Source organism: Triturus cristatus, chromosome 8 (assembly GCF_964204655.1).
Source record: "Triturus cristatus chromosome 8, aTriCri1.1, whole genome shotgun sequence".
In the NCBI taxonomy this organism is placed as follows: domain Eukaryota; kingdom Metazoa; phylum Chordata; class Amphibia; order Caudata; family Salamandridae; genus Triturus; species Triturus cristatus.
The window spans coordinates 1,178,949,170-1,178,961,714 of record NC_140591.1 but is presented as its reverse complement, the minus strand read 5'-3'; the positions used below and the strand labels follow the sequence as shown (position 1 = coordinate 1,178,961,714).

At 46.3% G+C, this 12,545-nt stretch overlaps 1 protein-coding gene across 1 annotated transcript in view; it reads left to right on the top strand.

The window, feature by feature from the left end:
• Positions 1-12,545, top strand: part of LOC146805567 (cohesin subunit SA-2-like) — a 627,511-nt gene that overhangs the window by 107,032 nt on the left and 507,934 nt on the right. The gene's annotated exons all lie outside the window — the stretch shown is intronic.

The following is a 12,545-nucleotide window of genomic DNA, read 5'->3' as shown; positions in this document are numbered from 1 at the left end:
TTACGTAGCATGCGCAGGATGTTGAAACAGGACGAGGAGACGGCGTTGACTTGTCTGGTCATGGAGAGGGAGGAGTCCAGGATGAAGCCCAGGTTGCGTGCGTGGTCTGTCGGTTTGGGTGCGTTGCCCAGGGCAGGGGGCCACCAGGAGTCGTCCCAGGCGGAGGGTGAGGAGCCCAGGATGAGGACTTCCGTCTTGTCTGTGTTCAGTTTCAGGCGGCTGGTCGTCATCCACTCGGCCACGTTTTTCATCCCTTCGTGTAGGTTGGCTCTGGCGGTGGCGGGGTCGTTGGTCAGGGAGAGGATCAGCTGGGTGTCATCGGCGTAGGAGATGATGTTCAGGTTGTGTTGGCGTGCGATGGCCGCAAGGGGGCTCATGTAGACATTGAAGAGGGTGGGGCTGAGCGAGGAGCCCTGAGGGACGCCGCAGGTGACTTCCGTGGCTTCTGATCTGAACGGGGGCAGGCGGACTCTCATGGTCAACACCGCACACTTTTACTAAACATTACTGTGTAGATGTGCAAACCAAGCAACAAGCTAGTGTGGGCCAGGCTGTACTAAAAACACTTTTTCAAACCACGGCAACAGATACTGGTGGTCGCTGCTAGGGTTGGGAACTGCTATATATTCTATGCAAAAGTGTGTAATCTGCAGCTCATATGCCTCGAACGGAATATGCTACTTACCAGTATGCATCTGTTCTTGGCATGTAGAGCTGCAGATCTGCACACGCCTACCCGCCTCCCCGGCTACCTGTATCTGTTCCAGTCTATCTTATTTAGATACAACACACATGGGTTTCTTCACATAATTACAACGCTCCATCTTTCCCTGTTGGCGAAAAACAATCTGAAGATGGAGCCGAAGCCCATGCGCAATACGGACCAAGGGAGGAGTCACCGACCTCGTGACTTCCAAAGACTTTCCAAGAGGAAAAACAAACTGCAAACATCCGGGCCCAACACCAGATGGCGATCTATGCAAAAGTGTGTAGATCTGCAGCACAGATGCATACTGGTAAGTAGCATATTCCTTCTCGGATTCCTGTTGGGACCATTCCGTCAGGACTCTCAGCTGCGCTGCTTTGTAGTATAAGAGGATGTCCGGTAGGCCCACGCCTCCATCCGAGCGGGAGCGGCACAGCAGAGAGGAAAAGAAGCATGCTCGACCTCCCTGCCAGATAAAACGCAGGATCATGGCCTTCACTTTTCGAAAGAAATTGTTCTCCTGTGCGATGGGTAAGGCCTGAAATAAGTAGAGAAGTTTGGGCAGGAGAGTCATTTTGATCGCATGAATGTGGCCCAGCCATGACAAAAAAAGAGGCTTCCATTTCGTGAGTTCTGTTTGAATGCGCGCTAGAATGGGAGGGAAGTTGGCAGCATATAGCCCCCCAATTCTCTGCATCAGTTGAACCCCCAAGTATTGGATGGAGGAGGTAGCCCATGACAGCGGGGTAAGAGATTGAAGCCGAAGAACCTCCGTGGGTGAGAGGGTAAGATTAAGTATGTACGATTTGCCTAGGTTTGTTTTGAACCCTGACACTAGTTCAAAACGCTCGAGTTCAACCTGCAAGGGCGGGAGAGACGTCGCCGGCTCAGACAGGGATAAAAGAACATCATCTGCGAACAGCGATATCTTATGGGATTCTCCTGTAAATGGTATTCCCTGGATGGCAGGGTTATTCCTGATCGCTAGAGCCAAGGGTTCAATGCTGAGCGCAAAAAGTAGAGGTGAGAGGGGACACCCCTGACGCGTGCCTCTTGAGTGGAAAAGGGTAGATGAGTGTATCCCGTTAATCACCACTCTAGAGCGGGGGAGACGGTAGTTAGCTCTTATCATATTGAGAAATTTAGGCGCAAAACCGAATGCCCCAAGAGTGCAAAATAGGAAACCCCAGTCTACCCTATCGAAGGCCTTCTCGGCGACCAGGCCCACCAAGACTGCAGGGATCTGACGCTTATTGGCCTTTTCAATCAGGTGTATGATTCTACAGGTATTGTCGTGCGTCTGGCGTCCTTTGATAAAACCCGACTGGTCCGGGTGAATGAGGGCGGGCATGAGGTCATTTAGGCGCTTGGCAATAATTGAGGAATACAGTTTAGCATCAAGATTCAGTAAGGCAATCGGCCTATAGGAGGCGCAAAGCTGGGGGTCCTTCCCCGATTTGGGAATCACGGAGATCACGGCCTCAGACATGGTGCCGGAAGCTGCACCTTCTTCCACCATTTTGTTAAAAAGGCGGACAAGGTAGCGAGAAATATCGGGGGCAAATGTCTTATAGAAAAGAGCCGTATAGCCGTCCGGCCCTGGGGCTTTGGGAGATTTCAGGCTGTTAATAGCCATGGTGACATCCTCTATGGTAATAGGAGCGGTGAGTAGATCATTCCAAGAATCCGACACCTGGGGCAGAGACAGCGACTTGAGATATTCCTGCTGAGCGTCCGTGTCTAAGGAATCCCCAGAATATAGGTTCCCATAAAAAGTCCCAAATAACTCCGCCTTGTCCCCGTACCTATGTGTAATCTCCCCCGACGGATCCAAAATGCCACCTATGTATTCCTTCTCCCGTTTGCCTTTCAATTGTCTGGCAAGGTGTTTACCAATTTTATTGCCCTGGGTGTACGATAGGTGCCGTAGCTTAAGAAGTGTGAATTCTGCCCTGTTGTTGTAAATGGCCTTGAGTTTACCTCGGAGGGCCGTGAGTCCGCGTAGCGTTTGCCTTGTGGGGTTAGCTTTGTCGGTACCTTCAAGAGCCGTCCGTTCGGTCTCTAGTAGCTCTCTCTCGCGAGCACGCTGCTTATTCAGTGCCGCGTTGAGAGCTATACACTCCCCTCGAATAACAGCCTTCAGTGTATCACAGGTGGTAAACTCCGAGGTATCTTCTGGTCTATTAGTATTGAAGAATTTCGTAATGGCGTTTCTAATTTTGGAACAGGATTCCTTATCACGAGTTAGCGACGGAGGAAAATACCATCTGGGAGTGGTCGGGGCAGTCCCTAGCCAATTGAGACAAACAGAGAACAGGCTATGATCAGATACCGAGAGGGGAAAGATCTTGGCGTCCTGTAATGCACCTTGCAGAGACTGGCTGATAAAGATGTAGTCCAACCGAGAATATGTACTGTGGACATGTGAGTAAAACGTATAGTCTCGTGATTGTGGGAAAAGAGTGCGCCAGGTATCAAGGAGGCCCAGATCATGTATATGTTGTTGTGTCTCCCCGGAGAAAGAGCCCAGGCCTGCCCGTTGAGCGTATGAACTGTCCAGCTCTTTTTGCCATATTAAATTAAAATCGCCCATAAGAACCAGCGGGCCTTCCAGAAAGTCTGTCAATTTCCCCAAAAATGCGTTTAGGAAACCCGTCTGACCGGTATTGGGGGCATATAACGCCGCAAAAGTGCAAACTTTCCCTCTAAGGCGCCCTTTAGTCATGACCCAACGCCCTTCTCTATCGCTCTGCACCCCCAGTGGTTGGAAATGTGTAGAAGAGCGAAACATAATAGCCACCCCTCGATGTTTCGTGTGGGCCGAGGATTTATAGATTAGGGGAAAGAGTTTGTGTCTGAGACGTGAGTCTTCGGCTCTAGCTAGGTGTGTCTTGCAGGGCCACGATGTCAAGATGATGATCAATAATATATTTCCATACCTTGTGGCGCTTTTGGGGTGAGTTGAGGCCCCTAACATTCCAAGTTCCAATTGAGATCGGCATTACATCACATGGAGAAAACTACATCCCTTCCCCGCCTGAATAGTCCCATCGCGCCTCCACCCCCAAACTGCCCCTCTGAAGAAGCATAAAATCAGTGCCCACTGCATGTGTCTTCCCGAAATCGTGGAAATCCCCCAAAAACCAAGTTAGAAAGCCGCCACCACCACCCACCCCTAGGGAAACATGAACAAATAAGAACATAAATACAATTCGCACGTGACTTTTGGTCCCTCTGTGGGGCCAAGATGGCCCCTCTGAGACCACGGGGGACAACAGGTCCGAGGACCCCGTCCACACCCGCCTCGGCGGGGAAGTTGACCAGAGGCAAATGTGTGCGGTTCTCAAGAAGGCAACAGAAACAAAAAGGGCCAAACTTAATGTTAGCCCAAGCCTAGCAAATCGCAATAAGAAGGCAACCACATTGGTAAATAGAACAATCATCAACAGTGTGACTCACAGAATGGATCCGAAAGCTAGCAAAACCGGACCACTGTGCGAGAATCAAAAGGAAACAACATCAGTCTTACTTATGAAGTCTGCAACGTCCATGACCCCACTTTCTCGATAGGAAGGACCCGCAGCCCCAGAGGCAGAGGCCACAGCAGGGCACAGGGCTCCCCCGGCAGATGCCGGCCCCCGTTGTGTATCATCGGAAGTTCCTAAGTACAGCAGCCAATTCCGCAAGTAGGCCAGGAGCCGCGTTGTATAGCCCACGGGGCTTTCAGCAGACGCTCAGCGTCTCCCCCTGCGTGACCAGGCAGAAGATGAAGCTCCTCGGGTGGGTTCGCTAGCTGCCCCCCGGGCGGTGGCATCCCCTCCAGGAGGAATGCCTAGCAAATCCAAGCCCTCCTGTAGGTCGGTGATATGGCGTCATTTATTCTGAAATTCAAAACTGAGCCCAAAGGTATAAATCCATCTGTATCTATCTGATCTTGTCGTCCCGCAATTTAGTGGTAACGGGTCTGAGCAATTGTCTCCGAGCCAACGTCGATGTTGCGACATCTTGGTAGATGGTGCAGGAATGATCCTGGAATGCAATGGACTCCCTAGCCCTGGCCGCCTGAAGAACAGCCTCCTTGACCTTATAGGAGTGGAATTTTGCCAGGACATCGCGCTGCCGTTTCTTCTCCCCCTGTTGTAGAGACCCCACCCGATGTACTCTGTCCAGTTTTATTTTGAGGGTCTGTGGGGAGAAGATCTCCGAGAAGAGACCCACCACAAAGGCCTCTAGATCAGGCCCCTCTGCACCTTCTTCCAAGTCCCTAATGCGTATGTTCTCCCTCCGAGCCCTATTCTCCAGGTCTTCTGCCCGAAGCTGCGATTGATGGAGTTGCTCCTTAAGGAAGCGGACATCGTCCCGGAGGCCGGTAGAAAGCTGCTCTTGTTCCTGGTGATGGGCTTCGAGGTCCAGGACTCTAGTGCCGACTGAGTCCACATCCCGTTGTAGGGAGGACTGACGCTCGGTCAGGTCTGCTCGCAGTTGGTCAATGGAAGTTTTGATGTTTTGGCCAATGTCTTTGCGCAATTCGGATTGGAAGTCTTTAAACATAGTTAACAGATCCGCTTTTGTAAGAGCCATCAAGAGAGCCTGAATGTAAACAAAAATCCGATTGGCCACACTCTGCTAGTCCTACCAGCGTGTTACCCCAAAGAATTGTGGTCCATGAAGTAGCGTCGGCGGGTACGCCTTTGCCAAAAGTTTAAAATGAAAATAAGTGTTGCGTTAGCCCCGGTGGGGCTGACGAGCCCATGGCTACGCACCTGCGCGCCTTGAGTGGTACTTTACCTGAGAATATTTTTTGGCAGCCTACGCAGCAACCCTACACACATACCTACTCCCTGCTGACGAGAGGCAACTACCTCGAAACACGTGTCCAGGGATGGCTAACGCGACACTTATTTTCATTTTAAACTTTTGGCATAGGCGTACCCGCCGACTCTACTTCATGGACCACAATTCTTTGGGGTAACACGCTGGTAGGACTAGCAGAGTGCGGCCAATCGGATTTAAGTCTTTTAAATACTGACTATAAGATTATAGCTAAATTGCTGGCCAACAGAATGAGTAAGTGTATAGGGTCATTAATACATTCAGATCAATGTGTAAATATCTATTAGTGCGACAGCTATCTTTTAATACCACCTTTTTAATTGAGGCTTTAGATTATTTTAGTCATAATAAAATCCCGGCCCCAATTATGCTGCTAGATGCTGAGAAAGCTTTCGATTGGGTTTGCTGGGAAAGCCTCTTTTATATTTTGGCCACATTTGGATTCCCTGCTAGATTTACCAGCCTGATCTCAGGTTTTTATAGAGGGTCCACAGCTCAAATAATTATTAAATCTAGCTGCATTGGCACGTGCAATGTGTTCAGCGGAATAAAGCAAGGCTGCCCTCTGTCACCAATACTTTTTGCACTTTTCATAGAGCCATTACCAATAGCCATCCGCTTGAGTAGTAATATAACCACTCCAATGCAGGTGTTGACAAATATAAAGCTGTATGCTGACAACATAGCCCTCTTCCTTAAACCAGATCTAGAGATACAAAAGATATATTTGAAATTTTTCAGAGGTAGCTATTGCTAGGAGGTTATAAGATAAATACATCAAAAACAGAGATTCTACTCTGTAACACTGCACTCGACACTTTAATGTTAGAATTCCACTTAACAGTTAACACCAGGCCCAAGAGATATTTGGGAATATATGTCTCAGAGAACATTAATGATTTATACAGTTTAAATTTTGCCCATCTGTTAATTAAAATCAAGTTTGTTTTTAAAATGGAGCAGCTTGCCATTATCAATAATATGCAGAACTGCACTGTTTCGTATGTCTATCCTACCACTATGCAATTTTTTATTTTCTGCTTTTCTAAGTGCTGTACAGATGAAATTTCTTAAGTAAGTACAGGGCATGTTTTCATCTTTTATATGGGCAAATAAGGTGCATAGATTAGCTATAGATTGACTATATAGGCCGTTGAACGAAGGTGGATTGGCTCTGCCAGACTTGAGGGAATATTATTTTGCGACTTTTGCTCACACTGCATGCAGATTAGATAAAACTTTAAATATCGACAGATATGATTTTAAAAAATTAGATTTAATTTTTCCAGAGTATAATATAATCGATTTTATGCGGTTAGCAAAAACTCCCAAGAAAATCAGATATAAAATTTTACAGTGGAATGTGAAATGTAGACAGAAATTTATTAGCTACTATGGTATTCCGGTACTCAATGCGACAACCCGGCTATCAGAGATACATGTCGGGGAAGCTCCCCTACTTGATAGGAATAATGTGTTAAGGTGGTTGAGTAATGGGTACGAAAAGATACAGGATTGTTTAGATGGACACTGGAAAAAGTGGGATGAAATGAAACCGAATATACGACGTCACATCGCGGTTATACCTGTACAACGCAGGCATTACAACGCAAGTCGTTACAACGACTTGCGCTGGAGGGCGGTGGACTTAGGAATAGTGTGATTTACTATTCCAACTCCAGTCTACGTACAGTAGGGAAGGTGTTGGAATAGTAAATCATACTATTCCTTAGGTTAGAGCGCCATCCAGAGCAAGTCATTGTAGTGACTTGCGTTATAATACCCGCATTGTAAAGGTATTGCGGTGTAAACACCGCAATGTTTCCCAATAAAAACCAGCATTCAACACTATACAGTATCAATACAATGGTCCTTTATTAGAATAAGAAATTTTTTATCCAATCTAAACCCCACACAGATTATATCGGCAGAACTCGTCGAAGATTTGATAGAATTCAACACTCGCCGGTCAATTAGTGTTCGGGTTTCACTCCTACATAACTTTGCGGTAACTAAACTGTACGAGAAAGCGCAAGCTAAATGGCTGGCTAAAGAAAATCTCCAGATACTAGTTTCAGTGTGGGATAAGATAAATGAGTTTAATTTTTCATTATTAAAGGGCGCAAATATGCGCCGTATGCAATTTTACACTAAATGGTGGATATATAGAACTCCCACTTTTCTTCATAAGATCAACCAACAGATTCCTGCTAATTGTTTTAGATGTGGGGCCGAGGAAGAGGGTAATTGGATGCATACGGTTTGGACTTGCCCAAAGTTGAGTCTGTTTTGGGATGATGTTATTCAGTTCTGCTGCCACATTTTGCAGTTGCAACAACCACTGGATACCATGACAGCCGTTCTTGGATATTCATCCGAATTAAAAGTGGATCTGATATTGAAAAAACAATTGTATATTATATCTTTAATAGCTAGGTCTTTAATCCTCCAAAACTGGCGTTCCAAGGAAATTCCCACATTTCAACATTTCAGATCTAAAATAAGTAGGATTAAAGAGTTAGAAAGAAGGTATGCAATGAGATCTGGGTCATATAGGAAATGTTTCAAGATGTGGCAACATTTCTGATACAGGAGGGGGTTTTATATAGAAGGTCGATAAATTAAAACAAAAAAATGTATGCGTAATTAAGTAGGGATTGTCTAAAATGTCTAAAACGACTATAACCTGTTATGTTCTGTCGGTATGTTTTAAAATGTTTTAAAATACCGGAGATGCTGTAAGTGTGAAATTGTAGTTACATTTTTATTAATTTTGTCGCATAAATGTTAATGAAATTTTATATTGATGTACTTTCCAAATAAAGAAAAAGAAACGGATTGGCAATACCTATGCTCTACATTACATGAACTGGCTGAACCCCACTCTAAAGTTCTTGCACATGTTGAGAAGGACTTGAGGCCTATTATATGAACAGATATTTCTCTGCACGGAATATGGCCCATGTCTTGAAGAACACATGACGGATTTGTGCCCCGGCTTCCTGTTGATCAGAAGTGAATGGACTCAGTGTTGGTGTATTTCAGATGTAAGACCAAAAGTGATTCTCTTCTGATGTGCACCTGATTGCCACGAGATACAACGCCGCAGTGGCCCTTTTGTTTATCGGCCAATCACCAGGTAGGCTGGATGCCACAGAGGTAGAATTTAAAGGCCTGCAGCTGTCCATCCTCGCTTCTCCTTCTCCCTCACCACCATCATAGGCGAGTATTGAAACAGTAACACAGCCTCCGTGCTGCATGTGACACAGCCATGTCTTTTAGTGCCTGGCTCTCCCGCCGGAGAAAGAGAACTGGTGATTTGTTGATCACCCCTGCTTTCAGAGTTGATTCAGACCCCTCCCCGTAGCTTCACTTTGCTCCTCTGGCTGGAACCAAACCCAGGAGGAATTTTTATCTAACCATCTTGGCGGAAGATACTCGGGTAACGTTACTTTACTTATGCCAGCTTCACCGCTTACCCAGGCCACAGTGGGAGCTGGGTTTTAAACCCTGCTTGCTAAGGCTAGATTCAGTAAGTTACCCCTGTCCTCAATGCCCTCCCTTCTCTATGCTTTACAAATGTTCCCCATATCTATAAAGACAGTGGGTTAACAAAATCCTACTGAAGCGCTCCTATTACCTGACATAGCCGAAACAATGGGGGATCTTGGTGCAGGGTGGGAGATGCATTGTCTCATACATTGGCACTCTGTGTAATCCAGTCAGTGCCTCTGGACCTTGACTGTTTTTTCTTGCTTCCAAGGCCCGATAAACAACTGTCTCTTCTCTGGGATCGCTATTCTCTTTTGTCGACCTTGCAAAGTAAAAGCAAAAGTCATTTTCGTTTCTGTTGCAAGAGGGAAGAGACTGTAAACTTCATCCACTGGTGTGCACAATACATTTCTCTGATGATGTTCAGCTTGTGGTCGAGACGGGACGAGTCTGAATTTTCTCGAGTTGTGAATTGTTTAAATGAATTGAGCATGGGATGAATTTTATTAGCTAAGATGTCTTGTTTACATGCAGATCACGCCGTGAAAGTAAAAAAAAATGTGCTTGTTTAAGGAAGAGGTGTGGCGCCGCGGCCAGGGCGACTGACGCCGGAATCTGGGCATCACGGTTCGATCCCCGGCGCCGGCAGCAGGTCAGCCCAGCACCATGTGACTCTGGGCAATAGCTTGCTTAATCTTCCCGAAAGCCCCCTACGCCTAGAGACCCTGACGGGTGATTGTTCGCGCTTTACAAATGTGGATTATTATTATTATAATGTGGATTATTATTTGTTTTGATTGAATGGCACATATGATAGTGCGAAGATTCCATGTTAGCGGCAATACAGTGCTATACGAATCTCAGTTAATGTATATATGTATGCAATAGGTACACATTTATAAACCTACACTATCTGCAAAAATGGAGACGACTGCACTGTCTATATGCTCCCTCTTTGCACTCCCCCTTTGCATTGTATATGTTCACTCAGTACGTTCGCTCAAGGCTGCAATGACGACTTTGCCTGGGCTGTTTTAGTTTTCGAGGCCAGCCCTCTGCAGACGTTTGGATGCTTTTTCAGAATTGGCTGTGATCAGGTTTTCAGCAAGGCAGAATGTTTACATTGATTAAGTGAAATTTACATCTAAATCTAAAAAAATCCATCCATGCCAAAATAATGTTCCTAGAACACTGTTTTATCACTGATGGCCCATGCTCTTGCCGGTTAGAAACTAACACTGTGTGCATGCATATATGTTGAAATTGATTAACAACAGTTGACTTGGAATGTTGAATCTCAAATGATTGGTATGTGTACTAGACCAATGCTAATATCGGAGTTTTAACAGAGGGTGCCGCTCGAGCTTGGGACTTTGATTCTGCCATTTCCATCGACATCGCCAGTGCTTGTTTGTGGGCGTGAGGGACTGCGAGGCCTTCCAGCGGAGTAATTATCATCACCTGAGGTCTCTTCCCGGACACTCCCCCAGCTCATTGGCTTACCTTTAAAACGACTCGCGGCCCCCGCTTCGGGGGTGCCGCTCGAGCTTGGGACTTTGTTTCTGCCATTTCCATCGACATCGCCAGTGCTTGTTTGTGGGCGTGAGGGACTGCGAGGCCTTTCAGCGGAGCAATTATCATCACCTGAGGTCTCTTCCCGGACACTCCCCCACTCTTCCCATTGGCACACTATAAAGATCAACTAGCATTACGCCCCGCGGAACGCCCGCGGGACGCGCGCCGGGCGAAGCCCGGGCCAAGGGCGGGCCCGTTTAAGCCCGTTAAAGACCGATTAAAACCGGACCGGGCTATCCCCCTAACATTTTCAATTCTATATACTGTAATTATCTTATTTCCTCCCGCTTGTATTTGGCAACCTGTTGTTTTACCATTTATAGCAACTATGGCAACCACAAGAGCAAGAGGTAGTAGGAGCAAAACAGTAGTGGACTCAAGCAGTATAACTGGCCCTTTGGATAACTTTGTTGTTAGAGCTAACTCTGTCATTGACCAAGGGATTGCACTCATGAAACGTAACGTAGAGTCTCCCAGGAGTTGGCTCTAGCTAAACGTTCCTCTATGGGTCATTTCGCTTCAGTTAAAACTCCAACTAAACAAATCAATGATTCGGTTTCCATAGATACTCAGGCGATACGACAGAGCCTCCCTAACATGGTGGACCTGTCAGTATCAGCTTCCGAATTCATTTCGGTCTTAGAATCAGACAGGTCCTCGATTTCTTCTTGTGATCCTTTGATAGAAGTTTCAACTGATACTCAGCGGAGGGGGATTAAGGAGGGAGCCATATCTAAATCTTTAAAAAATGCCAAGAAAAAAAACCCAGAAATGTTAAGAAATCTAGGAAATACCAGAAACTGACAGTGCCCGTGGAAAAGGCGACCCACGAGCTAGCTTCAAACGTTCAAGAGGGGGGACAAAAACAATCAAAGTTTGTGCGTAGTAATTCTCGGCCAGACATGAATAATGTCACCATGGACACCGAACGTATAACCGTCTCCCCTAGTTTGACTCCAACTATTACCGTCACCGAGGCAGATACTAAAACATTTGACCATATGAGCAAATTATTTAAATCGTATCTCTCTCCATTAGAGGCTAGACTAAAGAGCGTTGAAAAACAGTTAATTGAATTGACTGCTCTTATTAAGCCTCTGATCAAGTCCGGACTACAAAGAGATGGAGAAAGGAAGCTAATTATTAATAATAATTTAACGGGGGATTTGCGGTCAAACAAAAGTCCACTTTTAAAAGAGCCTATCTTAATTACTGATCCCACCATCCCAGAGACAAATTCACCTAACAATGTTAGTAAATCTATTCAAACCCTTAGGCAGAAGGCCACCTCACCTAGAAATACTGTTCTGGCCCCTAAGGGAAACCATATTGGAAGGTTATCGCCGCAGAAACTACCTATTGACTTGCCCCCGGAAGTAACCCCATACCTGGTGATTCTGACAGGGGTACCAGAGCTGAGGGAGGACGTAGAGGAACCTATAGGATCATTGAAAAACAAGGTACAACATTGGCTCAATTTAAGACGGCCATTGCCTCCCAACAGGTCAAGTAAGATCCTAATGGTACGTAGAGTACCATGGGTAGGGCAAGGTAAAAAAACTATCGAGGGGGACTGCATCTTGGTAAATTTTGACAACCCGGATACGGCCGATTATATCTGCTCATGGGACAACCACTCTAACAACGAAGGTATTGCAACCAAGCGTTTGTCCTTCTTCTATCCACCTAGAAACTGCCATGAACCAGCCTTCGACCAAAACAGGGGAATGGTAGGCCCTCAAGATAGAGTAGCAGATAGATGGGTCCGGGGTTGGCAAACAACCAGACAAGTACGCCCAATGGATACTTGGAGAGGAATACCGACCGAAAACAGCTTCAGTTCCTTGGAACTGGTCGATTGACTCCCCTTGCCCACTACTTCCGAGGGTACCCCCAGCGGGGATTCTAGCGAGCCAACTATAAGAGGAAACCACTTACC